Raw genomic sequence first — 14,969 nt, 5'->3', positions numbered from 1 at the left:
ATTAGAGTACACATCAAATATTTAAGGAGCTAGGTCTCAACATTAGTTTATACCATTTAAAATGGAGATTTGATAAATTAGAACATCATTTTTGCCCTCTCAGTTCTCAGGATGGCATTAGGATAAAATGTCTCAAAAACCATTTAAAAGCTTAAATCAATATTAAGATCATTCAAATTGCCCAGTTAACAATTTCTCTCTATGGAGTCAAAGGTTGATGGTAGATACATAAATTCTATGAAATGTCTTAAAAGATTCTTGACGGGTTTTTTTTCCTCTTAGTTGGAGGGATGGGTGTTTTATAATTAGCACTAGGAATCAGAACAGAACAGCAGTCTGAGAGAGAGAGAGAGATGACCCAAGACAGGTTTTAAAGGACAGACGAGCCTAGGCGGCCAACAGGATTTGGGACGCTGGGCCACAATGGTGCCACCAGCAAGGGACACGTTTCAAGCTGCCCGAGCAGGCCTCATCTCCTGAGTGTGCGCCTGGCCTTCCCAAGCCCGACCACTCTTCAGAGGCAGCACAATTTCCAGAACTGTCTTTGTATGTGACAAAGAGCAAGTCTCAGACGGCTTCCACAATTTCCTCACATGTCCCGTCAGGGTGACCTTGCTCTAGGTTATTGGCGGGGGGGGGGGGGGGGGGGGGGGGGGGGGGGTTGGGGGGGGGGGGTTGTGGGGCTATCACCTGTTTTCCTCAGTCCTGTTTTCATATCCTTGCCGAATTTAAGCAGCTAACTAGGAAATTCTGGCCAAGACTAAGAAGACTGTCTCTTAAAGAAAAAAAAGAAGATTATCTTTTTTAAGGCTGTAGTGTATCTTTGTATGTAAATTATTTCAAAGAAACACTCCATTTCACTGGGTTCGTGAAAACAGTTTAACTTTACCCTGGAAGCAAAGCAGTGGGCCCTTCTGCATAATGGCTGGGGCTGCATTTTAAAAGAGCAACTTTCAGGGGCCCCTGGGGGGCTCAATCAGTTAAGCATCTCTCTTCAGCTCAGGTCATGACCCCAGGGTCCTGGGTTCAAGCCCCACGTAGGGCTCCCTGTTCCACAGGCCACCTGCTTCTCTCTCTCCCTCAACCGGCTGCTCTGCCTACTTGTGCTATCTCTGTCAAATAAATATAAAGTCTTTGAAAAAATGAAATAAAAAATAATAAAATAAGATTTTAAAACAGAGCAACTTTCAATATGTAACTTTCCCATCAATCGCACAAACACACACTATGCCAATCACACAGTTGCCTCCAAGAAAAACAGGGACTTCTTCCTAACCCTTTAGCCATCAGAAAAGCTTGACTGTTGCCTACTATAGAATTTGGCCTGAGATGGCAGAGAATGATTTCTCCCCAAAGCAAATGTTCCATTTTTCCAAAATTGTATTTGGAGCGTCATTGATGACAGACCTAAAAATACTTACTAAACCTACAGAACTATTCAGTCCTACCAGGGATTCCACCAAGGGCACCATCAGCTGTTCCCACCTTCTCCCCAGGAGAGCCCCTCACAACCCCTTCATGGCCGCCCAATATCCCCACCTCCAGCCACAACCACAACCCTCCCAGGGGCTCAGACTCAAGACACCAGGGTCATTCTGCTTCCTTTCCTTCCCTGACACCACAAGACACGCTGGTCTTATCCCTTCAGATCTGCAGATGCTGCTCCATCCCCGCAGCTCGATCACTCTGCCCAGCTGCCAAATGTTGTCTCCCGCCGAGGCCCTCCTCAGCCAGTCCTGACTCTGTCTCGGCAACATCTCTCTCGCTTCCTTCCAAGCTCTGCTCCCCACCTTCAACTGTCTGTTTGCTGTTCATTGGCTCTGTGGCCCCGCCGGAGCGTGAGCTCCAGGAGAGCGGGGGTCCGTCCGCGCCAAGAGCGCACCGCACGCGGGAGGTGCGCAGAAAGCCTCTACCGAGTGGGTGTGCGAGTAGCAAGTGTGTGTAAGGATTGTGATACTGAGAAAAACACACGATAGGGCAAGTGTGTGTAAGGATTGTGATACTGAGAAAAACATACGATAGGGTTGGGACCTTAAGGACCCGATGGCCGGAGACGAGGTTCTGTAAGAGCGCCCGGAAGCGTGGAAGGGAGAACGCAAGGGCCGGGGCGCAGCCGCTCGGACGCGCCTCAAGGACAAGGGCTCGCAGCTGTAGGTCGGGTCCACGGCTAGAGCTCAGCCCCGGCACACCGGAGCCTGGGAGCCCCAGAGAGACGGAGCGCGGGCAAGCGCGGAGCCTGTCCCCAGCCCCAGGGGCAGCTGGAGAGAACAGCCCCACGGGAGGAAGCACAGAGGCGCAGGCGGGAGGCGCTCCCGCGAGGAAGAGCCGAGCCCGGATCTCGCAGGGGCTGGCGGAGCGCTGGCACACGCTGGCTCTGTGCTGGGTGAGGTGGGGGGCATTTTTAGCTCTCCCCGGAGCGCTGCGCAGAGGGACCCGCACTGCAGCCCTCTGGGTCCTTCTCAGGCTTGCGGGCTTGCTCTCGCCACACCGCACCGGACCGAGGTTTCCTTGCTTCGTTCAGCAGCACCACACTCTCCCCCATGTCAGGCTCCACCTCCAGCAGCACATTTCTGTGCCCTCGATACCCGGGCACGAGCACCGCTCCGGAGACAGGCAGGAATGGTCTCTGCACCATCGCGCGTCCTGGGCAAAACCCGGCAGGCAGGCTTTGGGTGCCTGATCACAGGGATCTCCTGCCCTGGAGATCATCGCAGATGAGCAACAAACCAGACACACTCCCACATCTGTCTCGAGACACGCCTCTGCGGAGCGCACCTCGCCTGTGTGCAGCACAGGCCGGAAGGGTGAGGGGCAAAGCCACAGCAAGGGCCTCACCTCACGGGGGAGTCGTGGATAAACACCCCGGCCTCGGGAGGACCAGGCGGGGCTGGGTCCCATCCGGGGTCCCCGGGGGGATGAAGCCCAAGCCAACACCTCCTGGTAAACACAAGCCCCAGGTATTCCTGGGGCACCCATGGTCACACAGAGCCCTTCCCTCGGTGAGTCCCCATCAAGCTTGACTTAAAGCTCCGCTGTGGTTGTCTTGAATTTTTCCATCACTTTTGAACAAGGGATTCTGCGCTTGTCTTTAGCACTGGGCCCGCAAATTATGGAGTTTGTCTAACTTGCTAGTCTCCTCCTTCGCGAGGCTCTATAAACCACTTGCATCCAGGGGCACCTGGGTGGCTCAGTGGGTTAGGCCTCTGCCTTCGGCTCAGGTCATGATCCCAGGGTCCTGAGATCAAGCCCCGCATCGCGGGGAGCCTGCTTCCCCTCCTCTCTCTGCCTACCTCTCTGTCTACTTGTGATCTCTCTTCCTCTGTCAAATAAAATCTTAAAAAAAAAAAAAAAAACAAAAACCCACTTGCATCCAAGCCCTCGTCTCGGGAGCCGCACTTCGAGAAACTTGCAGAGTCAGCAGAGCTCCTTGCCTTTCTGCGTACTCCTCCTCCGATCTGTCTCCTCCTTCAGTCTCGGGACATCACAACCCAGCGTGAAACATGAAGCCAGTACATGAAGCCCGTTCTGGTCCCCCATCAATCGAGGTCTAGCTGCTGTGATTTGTACAGACAACGTGCGGCGCACACACAGTACAATGACCTTCTGACCCTCGCTCATGGATCATTCCGAGAAGCCTTGCGCCTCAGGACCTTTGCACTTACTGCCTCCTAGAATCACCCTCTACCCATCAAAAGTGTGTAACATGGAGAAACACACAGGTATGCTCAGTCTGTTCCTACACAGACCAGGGCTAGGATAGTCATGTGAGGATTTCTTGCCTTTCCAATGATTTCACACAGGCTCCTCTAAAGCCAAACTCTCCAAATATCCACGAAGTGCCTTCACTCTGCTTCACCCATGACGCGAATGAATTTCGGAGCCCAGCTCAGTACAAACTGAACTATGCCTCCTCTACAGATGACTGAACTCAGAGCGATCCCCCAAACACTTCCTCTGAGCCCCGAGGCTGCCCTGGGAAGCCGTCCTCACCCACTCGACTCCACTAACCTGCACAACCTGAGGACACAAGCTGGTGCTGGTGGGCATTCTAGAGTAAGGAAAAGTCTCCTCAAACACCCGGGACTGGGCCAGTTCCTGGGACGGCGCTCAGTTATTCCATGGGGTCCGACGAGCCTCTAAAATCTTAGCAGGAAACTGACCGAGAACGGTTGAGACAACGGAGCTTTTCCTTTCCCTTGAGAAACATTCCGTACCGACGACACGTCCGTCACGTAACGGTTAATGTGAGTATTTTCCTCCCCGAGTCCATTAACTTTAATGTGTTTGTTGAGCATGTGTTATGGGCGACCATTATGGAAGTACACGACACATTAAGATATGGTTCCAGTCCTCAAACAATGACAAATCTGGCTGGGAAAGCAATCTAGCTATACTTGAAAATTGTGATGAAGTTAAAAATATCCTTAAACAGACAACGTATGCTGTGGGAGAGCAACAAGTCCCTGAAGACTCCAGCACACTTTCACTGCAAGGTCTTTGCCCCGGGGTTGGTCCTAGAACGACCTTTCCCTTAGACACCGCCAATGTCGGCTCACTCACTCAGGTCTCTGCTCAAGGGGCTGCACATGGGGGCTTCTCGGACCACATCCTTGCACACCTGCCGCCAGCCCTTCACTTCTGCACGCACCATTAATGCAAATCCGCACAGACCCCTGTATCCCCAGCGTCCGTCTTCCCTCCCGGCAAGTGCACGGCCTGTGAGGGCAAGAACCCGGTCTGCGTCTGCTCACGGCTCCGTCCCTGACGTCTGCAGGAGCCCCTGGACCACAACGGGCACGTGACAGAGAGCTCCCTGGTAAACGCTGAAGCAGAGAGTCGTACAGGGTGGCGTATTCCACAGTAGGACATCATGAGGGTTCGGATAGTTTCCAGGAAGGGTTAGGACCGCCACATCCGATTACAAGCTTCGTGAGAGATAAGCCCTACTGACCGCCATCAGCCCGGAAACCAGGCCGGCAGGCTGATCGCATATGTACCCCGAAGAAATACTGAATTTGTGTACAAACAAACATACGTAGACTATTCGTGACCCGTAGCTAAAGATGAGCCCAGTTAAACATATTCTAAACTCTGAACGGGAACACCGAGGCTGGTGTGAATTTTAGATGTCCGCATAGTTGGAAGCAAATTAATCCCCTACATTTCTTAGCCGTATCTTATAAAGACAGACGCTGTTCAGCCCGGTCGGTGAGAGACAGGAGATGGATGGTACGCTGTCTGCTCTGCGGCGGCTGGGCCCTCCCGGGAGTCAGGGATGGGCCCTCCCACACGACAACTCTTTAACCTGGAGGCTTGCTTCCTTCTCGATGGGTTTCAGTCTGGGTGGTGTACTGTGCTCGCCGACAGAAATCAAAATTTCTCGGATGTGTGGTCTTCATCCAATGAAATAAATGAAGCTTCCAGAAAACCTCTAGTGGCAGAGTCAGGCAGGAGCTGGCCGAGCAGGGTGCCTGAGGCCAGAGGAAGGGGCAGCACCCTGGACCGTCAGCTCCTCGCTGCGGGCCGACCTCGCATGCAACCTCGCCTGCCCCTTCTCAGAACCGCTCCAACCTCCCCGGGTGCCACAGCGCTCCGCGATTACTTACCCCACCTGCGTCGCCTGGCGCTTCAACTGTCTTGTAGCGGAGTCTGTGCGTGCCTGATTTCGGGGTTTCCTAGGCTGGTTATGTGCAAAGCACGCGGTTTCAGGATGTGTGTGGGCCAACAGGTACTTTGGCCAAAAGCCGGGCGGGCCACCTGCCACGACCGTGCTTTGTGGATGGAAGAGGGAGAGCATCCTGAGACTCAGCCTCAGTACCGCCCATGCCAGCCCGGGCAAAGGGTGAGCCCTGTGCTTCCTCGGTCCCCCAGGGAAAATCTCTCCCGCGATGGGGCAGATTCCTTAGTAAAATGCCAACAAGCGGAGACTTCCATCCCCCACTTACATACCAGAGTAACTCTGCTACCACATGAGGACGTCCATGCCTAAACGAAGGCAGACATAGCAGAAAGCATTCTCTTCCCAGGGGCGGAGAAGGGGCAGCACGCGATCTGTTTACAAGGACGGAGGAAAACCAAGGTAAGGAGCACGGCAAACCCACACCGGCGAGGAAAGCAGGGTTCCCGCGTCTGCGTTCGGTCCGCCAGCTTCCCTGCGGCCCCTCCCACTGCGGCAGGCGGCGCGGGCGGGGAGCCCTGCACCCGCGACCGGCACGCGCGCGAACCCGACGGCACCGCTGCCCGGAACAGAGCACAAGAATGACAACGGGAGAGCCGTCCAATTGGAAGGGCCACGGTCCTCTTCATCTCTCTGACAGGAACCAAGCTCTGCACACTGCCAAGGTGTGACTAATGCTTCCTTATTCTGAGCTTACCTAATTCCTTTTCTTTTCCCATGTAATTCTGCAAGGCTTTAAAACAGGAAGGGAACATTTGGCCACGAAATGCTTTACATGATATAAAAATCCGCTCCCCCCAGTCGCCACCCCAGCCCCTCAATGCAAAGCAAGTTTTATTAACACAAGGCAAGTGCTCAATTTAAAGAGATCTGCGGGCATTAAAGCAGATGGCTTTATGTCTCTGACATGAGTGCTCCGGGTGGGTGAACTCTCAAGCCCTGGGCTTAAGTGTGATTAATGCCTCGTATTTGGAAAGCATCCAAACTTATTAAATCTGATGGAGTGAAACGGCATAACTTTCTCATATTATTTCCAGGAGCTGCGACCAGGCTGAACTGCGGTGCTGGAGGAAACCAGGACCAGGGCAGGGAACCGGGAGCTGCGGCTTATTTACAAAGAATCCAGCGGAGGGAGCGGGGTGTCTCGGCACGTACAGGCAGAGCTCAGTCACCTTGGCCCAAGGAACAGAGTGAAGGCTGAGCACAAAGTCAACACAACCTTCCCTCGTCCTCCGTGGCTCTTCCACACGCCCGAGCTTGGCGCCCGACTGGAATCAAAGGAAGAAGAGAGGCTCTGCCCGGTGAGGCCCCGCCCCCGCCAGCCCGTCCCCACCACGTCATTTCGTCCTCGGTGTGGGAGCTGTATCGCCGGCGGCTGTAAACCGCCCCTTCCCACAGGCAGCTCAAAACCCGACCTCGTACGCCTGCAGCCCAGACGCGCGTGTCTGGAACCGACCGTCCGCAGGTTGAGTGGTTTTGCGATCGGGCCCGCTCGGCCCTCCGAGCCGGTGCTTCCCGAACCAGGCAGCCTCCGCCGCTCTGACACTCCCTGAATGCACTCGGCTCTGCCTCGAACAAAGTGAAATTCCAGGGACACAAACACACGGAAGAAAACAACAGCCTCCTGGGTGTGTCCACACCAGGCGGGAGCCGAGCAGACAGGCCAGGCCGGGCCGGTGTCCCCACAGAGGGACACAGAGGAGGCCCAGCCCCGCACGGACGTGCCCGAGACTTTACACACTGGTCATCTCCACACGCAGACGCTGGCACTTGGGGTCATTATCTGAGAAGGAGAAACACACCAAAGCGCTGACTCCAAGCCCGTCCCAGCCGGCGACGGGCTGTCACGGCAGATCTGAGACGCGGACGGAGCTGGATGGGGCCTCCCAGGCTCTCCACTGAGGAAAGAAGAGCAAATACAAGGGGAAAATCTGCCAAACAACAAAGCTTCAATTTATTATCAATTTAACCCCCAAAACCCTTAAAAGCCTGGGGGTGACCCAGGGCCTCTAAGAGGCGGACCCGGAGTGCGGCAGATCAAGGCCGAAGCCCCGCTGCTGGTCTGCAGAGATGAAAGCAGCCGAGCGGCAGGGCCAGCTCTGCTTGAATCCTCACCTGCCACGCAGCCAAGGGAAACCAGGAAGGGAAGCAGGAAGCTTTCAGACGACACGCGGAGCAGGTGCGGGCTCACCGTGCTGCTGGGGGCTTGGAAGGTGCTAGGAAAGGAAATCTCAGACGTCCTATTACGAGAGAAAAACCGCGTAACTGTGTGAGGTGACGATTGCCAGACAGACAGGGCACGCGTACATCAAATCCCGGAACAATCCACGGAGTAAACAAACAAACCGAAGGACCAGGCTTCACTTCGTCTCCCCACGAGTGTGATTCTTGGGGTCTTTCCAAGAGGTGGAAGAGTGTCTGCCGAGAGTTGGCAGACCTGACCTGGTCCCCAGTAACAGGACCGTCGCCGTCAAGCCCTCCTCCTCCTGAAAGAGCGCGGTGAGTTTGGAACAGAGGACGGCTCCGCGCTGCGGTATAACACTCCCTTGGCATTTTTAACGGATTTTAGAAAAGTCGCCCGGTTTGAACGTGCCTGCTGCTCACTTCGCAAACCAGCCATCTTCCGCCGTGAACCACAGGCACCTGCCCCTTCGCCCGCTCCCTGCCACCTTCCCGGAAGCGGGGCGCACTCCGCGGGCGGCGCGCTCAGTCCGGCCACACACCCGCCGAAAGGACTGCAGCCGTTTTCACCGACAGACGCACTGGCTTTCGAGGTGTTTACTGTAAAAGGAAACAGACCATTGACACTGCGCGCTTTGCGTTTGTGCGCGGCCAATCAGGCGTCCCTGGAAACTAAAACCAGGATTTCAAAAAGAAACCCCATTGCATCAAAATGAGTAGGGGAGACGTTAATAAGGCTGACTGCTCATACGACGTGAAGCTCCCAACATCACGATTCTCTTCTACCGACTGTCTGGGAGGCAGACAGGAACGCACTGCCTCCTCCTCACGGCTCTTCACGGGCTTCTAAAATGCCAGGTGCACCCTGGCCACTTGCGTTTCTGTAAATCGATAACAAGGATCGATGCGAGCTTTCTGGCCTGCGGAAGCTAATGGTGAACGTAATGTGTTGGGCAGAGAGAAGAGCTGTTTTCAGCTTCTGGAAAGTATCTTCTCCAAGGTAACTTTTTTTATCTCAATCAATGAAGACAGCAGGTCCCCACGTCCACTGGGTCACCCTCACCTTGTGCTGGCCCCACAGCCCTGCTCCCAAAGCCGGCCAGACATCCACACCCCCGCTCCTTCCCGCGTCTCGCATGCACTCTGCACTGCCCACCTGGTGCCCGACGCAAGGTCATGGCTCCCACTCACCCTCCTGAGTGTCCCAGAACGGTGACCTTCCCAGCTCAAATCAACCTGCTGAGGGGAGCGGAATCAGACCTTGGGGCTGGGTCTGCATCCGTGGTCAGGTCCTGCGGATTTCCAACCTTGCTAAGCTGATGACCAGCGAGTCCAAAGAAATCGCTGCTTCCCTGTCGAGGAGGGAACTCGGAACAGCAGCACACCTAAATCCCAGGTCCCCAGAACAGCCTGGCCCCCCTTCCCTGTCTGCTTGAGCTCTTCAACCAGCTGCCACCTGACCAGGCCCAGGTCTTACCGTCCCAGCACAGGGCACGCCTCTCCTGCGCCCTCCAGGACAGCATGAAAATACGGAACAACTCTCCTGGAAGGCAAGGCAGCCCAGGGGTCTTCTGGCAACGCCGAAGGACTGTGTCCCTGCTATGCTGGTGCGCTTTGTGCAGGCACGAAGTAACGTTCTACCCCAGCAGAAAGTGACCCATAGACTCCGTCAGTTCGAACGAAGTGTGGACAAGGAAGGTACGGGGGACAGCACTCTCACCTCCCCTGACTCGCCAGGAAGCAGGCGGCTCCGAGTGAACGGGCTTCAGCAAACGTGCCCTGAGCCTGGAACAGACAGACTCTGGGAACAGACCGGCAGCGCTGGGACCACGGCTGTGGACACGCACCCCGGCAAAGGTGGACTTGAGTCGAGGAAACGAGCTGGACCAGGGGCCCAAACCTCTGGGCCTTGCCTCCTACGGGATTTCAGGAACCACTGGGATCTGACAGGCCCCCCACGTAGCTGCCCTCATCAGGATTTGGGGAAAGCATCAAGGTCAGGGCTTCCTTTCTTTCTTCATTCCTGGCTCACACCACACCACGCGGCCACACCAACGCACCGCCTGAGAACCTCCGCCTGTTTGCAGATGTGGCCATCCCCCGTGTGCTCACGCCGCTCTGTCTTTCGGGAGAGGGAAATCCCCGCAGTGGGCACCTTTCCGCAAGGGGCTTCCAAGCCCAGGGACAGTGGGCTCTGGGGATGCTCACAGGGCACCACCGCTTCCTGCTGCCCGGCCTCCGGCCCCGGGAGCCATGTGGGCGGGCGGAGAAGGAGAGCCGGCCAACCCCACGCCCTGCTGTCCATCGGCACCCAAGGGAGTCCGCTGGCCCCCGCCTGCATGCTCAGCGCGGACCACACACGCACGGGGCTGCTGCCTCGGGAGCTCTCACCGTGCAGAGCCACGTGCCCTGTGAGCATGGCTGCAGGGTCCACCGTGGGCAGCAGAGGACGGCACAGGCGTGCGACTTCTGTCCCCGACACGCTCCGTCTTCGGTCACCACTGTGCGATCCGCACCTAGCCGCCTCCCCATGGAACACGCAGCTGCACTCGCAGATGTGCGGCACTCAGGGCCCCGGGCCAGCTCCCAGCAGCGCGCGAAGGCTGACCAGGTGGCGGGTCCATCGCCAGCGCAGAGGGACCCACCGCACAGATTGGCCAGTACCAACGGGGTCCCTCCGCAGGGAAGCTCACAAGAACCACGGCGCGCTGGGGCTCCAGACTGAGCAGAGACATCAGGAGGCAAAATACACAATTTACTGGCAACGAATAACTTTTAGTATATTTCAAATATTTCATAAACACGCTTATAGCAAAGGAGCTATCTGTTGTTTTCTGGAATTCAGGCTTCGCTAGGCATCTCGGACACAGTGTGGCTGTGGCAGTGACAACTCAGCCTCTGGCCTCGTCAAGCCCGCTCTCCTCCACCCCTCCCCGACGCTGGGACAGACAGGGCAGGCTGCTCCATGCTGCCCCAGGCCGTGGGACCGCCCCTCGCAGGTGCATCTTAGGGAAGAAATACTCATGGAGGCTGCATCACCAGGCCCTTCAACAGTTTGGCTCCCCTTCCCACTTCCGAGGTCACGCATCCAAAGAGATGTCCCCATAGGCTCGTGTGTCCAAGCACCAGCGAGGCAGTGGGGTAGGGCGGGGCTTGCGTTCCAGACACAGGAGCCAGGCCTGCCGGTCCCCGGGGCTCTGCTGACAGCAGCCTGGCCCCCTGGTCCAGAGTTTTCATTTCTTCCGTAATTCCGAGCTGTTCCGACAGCTCCATGTTTCTCTGAATGCCCTGCAGGTGAGGGCTGGCATGGGCTCAGGTGGGCATCGAGCTCGGGGCACGCTCCATTCAGCAGGCACTCCTGGGGACCCCGGCGGCGAAGGAAGGGTCTCCGGCAGCCAGCGTGCCAGCCCTGGGCTCTCAGGAGTGACCATCCTGCATGTGTGCATGCCCAGGTTTGCAGATTCATTACAAGACCCAGGAAGCTGTCCGTCCATCTGTCTCTTCTGTAGCCTCAGGTCCACTCACTCCATCTGAATCTGCTTTACGATCATCAGGCTGTGCAACAATGTCCCTTTCCCCGTGGCTGGGCCGGAGAAATGCCCTCCCCGACTCCGCTCACATGCTCGCCCTCAGGCCTCCTGGCAGGCGCCTTAATCCTGGAGGGAAGCGCGGCCGCCACACTGGGCGCGGGCGCAGACCAGAGACCTCGGCGGAGACCACAGCAGACCTGTGCCCGTGGTGACACATTAATGTGCTCCGCCGGGCTCCTGCAGATTCGGCCCAGCCCCCCGGCCAGCTGCGGGGCTGCTCCTCATGCGTTCTCCAGCCGCTCAGAGGAAGCCTGCACCGTCAGGCTCTCTCCAAGGCCAGGGTCCCCCTCACAGGCACCCGCTTCATCCCCTAACTCTCCGGCATCCAGGCACCCACTGCACGTGCTCTCCTTTTCCAGGCCTCTTCCAGATTCTTGGGTCTTCAGGATGTATCCGCTACTCATTAACTTTTAACTTGGCCGTTCCTCCCCAAAATCCACACAGTGACTGACCTGCCACCCCCCCCCCCAGCCCCTCCAGCATGCGCAGGCAATCTTCGGCTTTACCCGGGCCACCAATGGTCACCGAGAACCGTCACGGGCCTGCACCCCAGGAAACAAAATGAGGGAAAGGCGCGGCTGACCCGGAGAGGCGCAGGGCCTGGTAGAGGAAGGCGCGGAGCAGGAGCGCGCACCGGGGCGCCGTGGGGCGTGGAGGCAGGTGCCGGGGGGCCTCCCGCGGAGCCAGCGGTTGCTTCTGTGGGTGTGGGTCCGAGGCAGCTCCTTCAAAGGGGTGACATGTGACCCGGAAGCTGAGAGTGCAGACAGGAGGAGGGAGAGGACCGCAGCCGGAGAAGCAGCCTCCCAGGCGAGGCCGGCAGTCCCAGCATCGGCGGGCTCCCCGCGGTCCGCCGTCCGCAGCGTGCCGGGGTGGCTGGCGAGGAGCCGGGAGCCTGCACGCCACGTGAAGAAATGTAACTCAGCTCCTACTTCCGATTACACACCAAGCGCGGTTACCGTCGTGCGAAGCCGGGACAGACCGCTCCCCCGCCCCCGTCTGGAACTCCCGTTCTCACGGGGTGGGCGGCAGTGAAGAAATGAGCAGACCGGGTCAGACTCAGAGTGATAAACGCTACAGAGGAAACACGGAGGGAGGAGGCAACAAGAATGCGCAGGTGACATTAATGTTTACTTCAGAACCGTTTTTGGATTTGTAGAAATGATGCCCAAATGGGCAGAGAGCCCACCTCATGTTCCCCTCTGGTGCCTCTGCCACCACGAAGAAGCCAGTGTTGCTGTAGTCCTGGCAGAACTCCGGACTTGCCCGCATCTCACCGGCTGTTCCGCGGACGTCCTGCCTGGGCTGCAGGACCCCACCCAGCACATCCACTGCCTGGCGTGGTCGCATCCCCTTAGCCTCCGCTGGGCCACCTCAGTTCCCCAGCGCTCCTGGGTTTTCATGACCTTGAAGGTTTCAGAAGTACCAAATGCCCTCAGTGGGAGTTGTCTGACGCTGCTCCCAGGCTGGGGCTGTGCCCAGAGGCTGCACGCCCTTCACCTCCTATCATGTCAGGGGACAAGATGCTCGGGGCAGCCTCACTAAGACAAAAGACAGACTTCGAGCAAAGACCTGAAGGAGATGAGGGAGTGTAACATGCAGGTAAGCCTAGGAAACAGCATGTGCAAATGTCCCGAGGCAGGAATGGGCTGGACATATCAGGAACAGCAGGGAGACCAGGGTGACCGGACACAGTGCCCAGGAGAGCAGGACTAAATGAGGCCGGACAGACAAAGGAGCCTGATCACAGGCAGTCTGGTAAGAAATGAGGATGTTTTTGAAGTTTTTTGTGCAAATGACTGACACAATCAGAGCAGTCCTCGATGTGCCTTGGAGACCGTAGAAATCCCCTCTGCATCCGGGGGCAGGTGAAGAGCAGCAGACCCTGTGGCCCGCTCTCCCTGCGGTGGCAAAGGCTAATGCAAAGACGTCCCAAGCCAAGTGGAGCTGAGTCAGTCAGTCTTCCTCCTAGAAATGTGAGCCAAGAGATCCAGAAGGAATCAGGTGGTGAGTGAGGGGAGCCGGGGCTGGGAGGGCTTCACATCTGGGCTGAGCTGGCCATTGGAGGCTCACGCTGGAGCAGAGGAGGGCTGCCGGCCAGCGAGAGCAGCACAGCCAAGCACCGTTCCAACCCCTGCTGATGTGACTCCCCTTCTGGCTTGCAAGAGACCCAGCTGCTCACTTCCTGTCGTTGACTTCTCCAGTGCCTTAGATCGATGCCCTTCCTCACTTTCCTTTACCCGAACGTGAATGGGTTTCTGGTGTTTGTAACTAACAGAACTCTGACCATGACAAGAAGATTAAGGTGGCGAGTGGACTCTTGGCAGACTAGAGGGGAGGGACCCAGGATGTGGGTAGTCCAGCTGTTAAGACCTTTCAGTGGCCTTCCGGGCCTCTGATGCAGCGCTGCTCCACCGTGTGAAATCAGCTCATGCCCATCCCATGGCTAGCGGCGTCGTTCCCATCATTTCCAGAGGAACTAGAGCTCCTGAAGATGAATCCTAGAAACACAGCACCTTAACGCTCCAGGAGCAGTTCCAAAGGGCAGAACTCCAGGCACCCGAGTGTGGGTCTGGAAGATGACTCTGAGCAGATGAGCTTTCACGCGCCGCCATCTAGGCACTCCCCCTCCCTCCGCTGGTGATCCTGGGACCACAGGGGAGTGTGGCAGGGACCGCACTGCAGGGCTGCTCCATTGCCCCTCTCAGCAGACAGGAAGCTAGCAGAACAGAAGGCATCGTGAACATTGCCAAGAGGGTTTAACTAAATCTCAAGCTTTGATCACGAATGTAATAAAAATATCTCATTATCAAATGATCTTGCCAATTTATTATAAGGCAATATTTCCTTTGTTCCTATATCAAAGGAACCACTGGTACAAGAATCCACAAATGTGTTAGAATAAATACTCCCCAACCAGACCAGTAGAATCATCATGAAGGAAGGACCCGTGCAGGTCTTCAGATGCCTTCCAAGCCAGTGCCCTGGGGGGACAGAGAAGAGACTAGAAGACTGAGCCGAGAGATGACTCCGCCCCAGTCACACAGCTGGTGACAGAGACCCAGGTCTCCACTCCGACCCACCGCAGCAGCCCACACACCAGCTCCCAAGCGCACCTGTCATCACCAACGTCAGCCCCGTGCTAGTGTCCCTTTCTATGTCTGTGAGGGGACTGACTGGTCACTGGTCCCCGGGCCACACACGGTCTTCCTACACAGTGACAGTCACAGGTTTAGAAAAACATGTATCCCCCCTCTTCCTTCTCAGAAAAGAGAAGTGAGCTTCCAGCAGAAGCAGAGAGTTGGCACAGGCATTGAGACACCTGCGTCCTGAGCCGAAGAAGCAAGGGGAGCCCTGGGGCAGCTTGGGGAGCGGCTCCTCCACAGTCACGGTCTGCACCAGAGTGAAAGCGGTTGTGTACCCGCTCGAAATCCCAGGTGAGGAGGACAGGCCACCCCACTGCGTTTCCACGCACGATATTCAGACTCTTCACCAGGCTGTGCTCTCTGCCGACAACGCTGGCC

Source organism: Mustela nigripes, chromosome 4 (genome assembly GCF_022355385.1).
Source record: "Mustela nigripes isolate SB6536 chromosome 4, MUSNIG.SB6536, whole genome shotgun sequence".
Classification (NCBI taxonomy): Eukaryota; Metazoa; Chordata; class Mammalia; order Carnivora; family Mustelidae; genus Mustela; species Mustela nigripes.
This window is presented reverse-complemented; position numbering follows the sequence as displayed.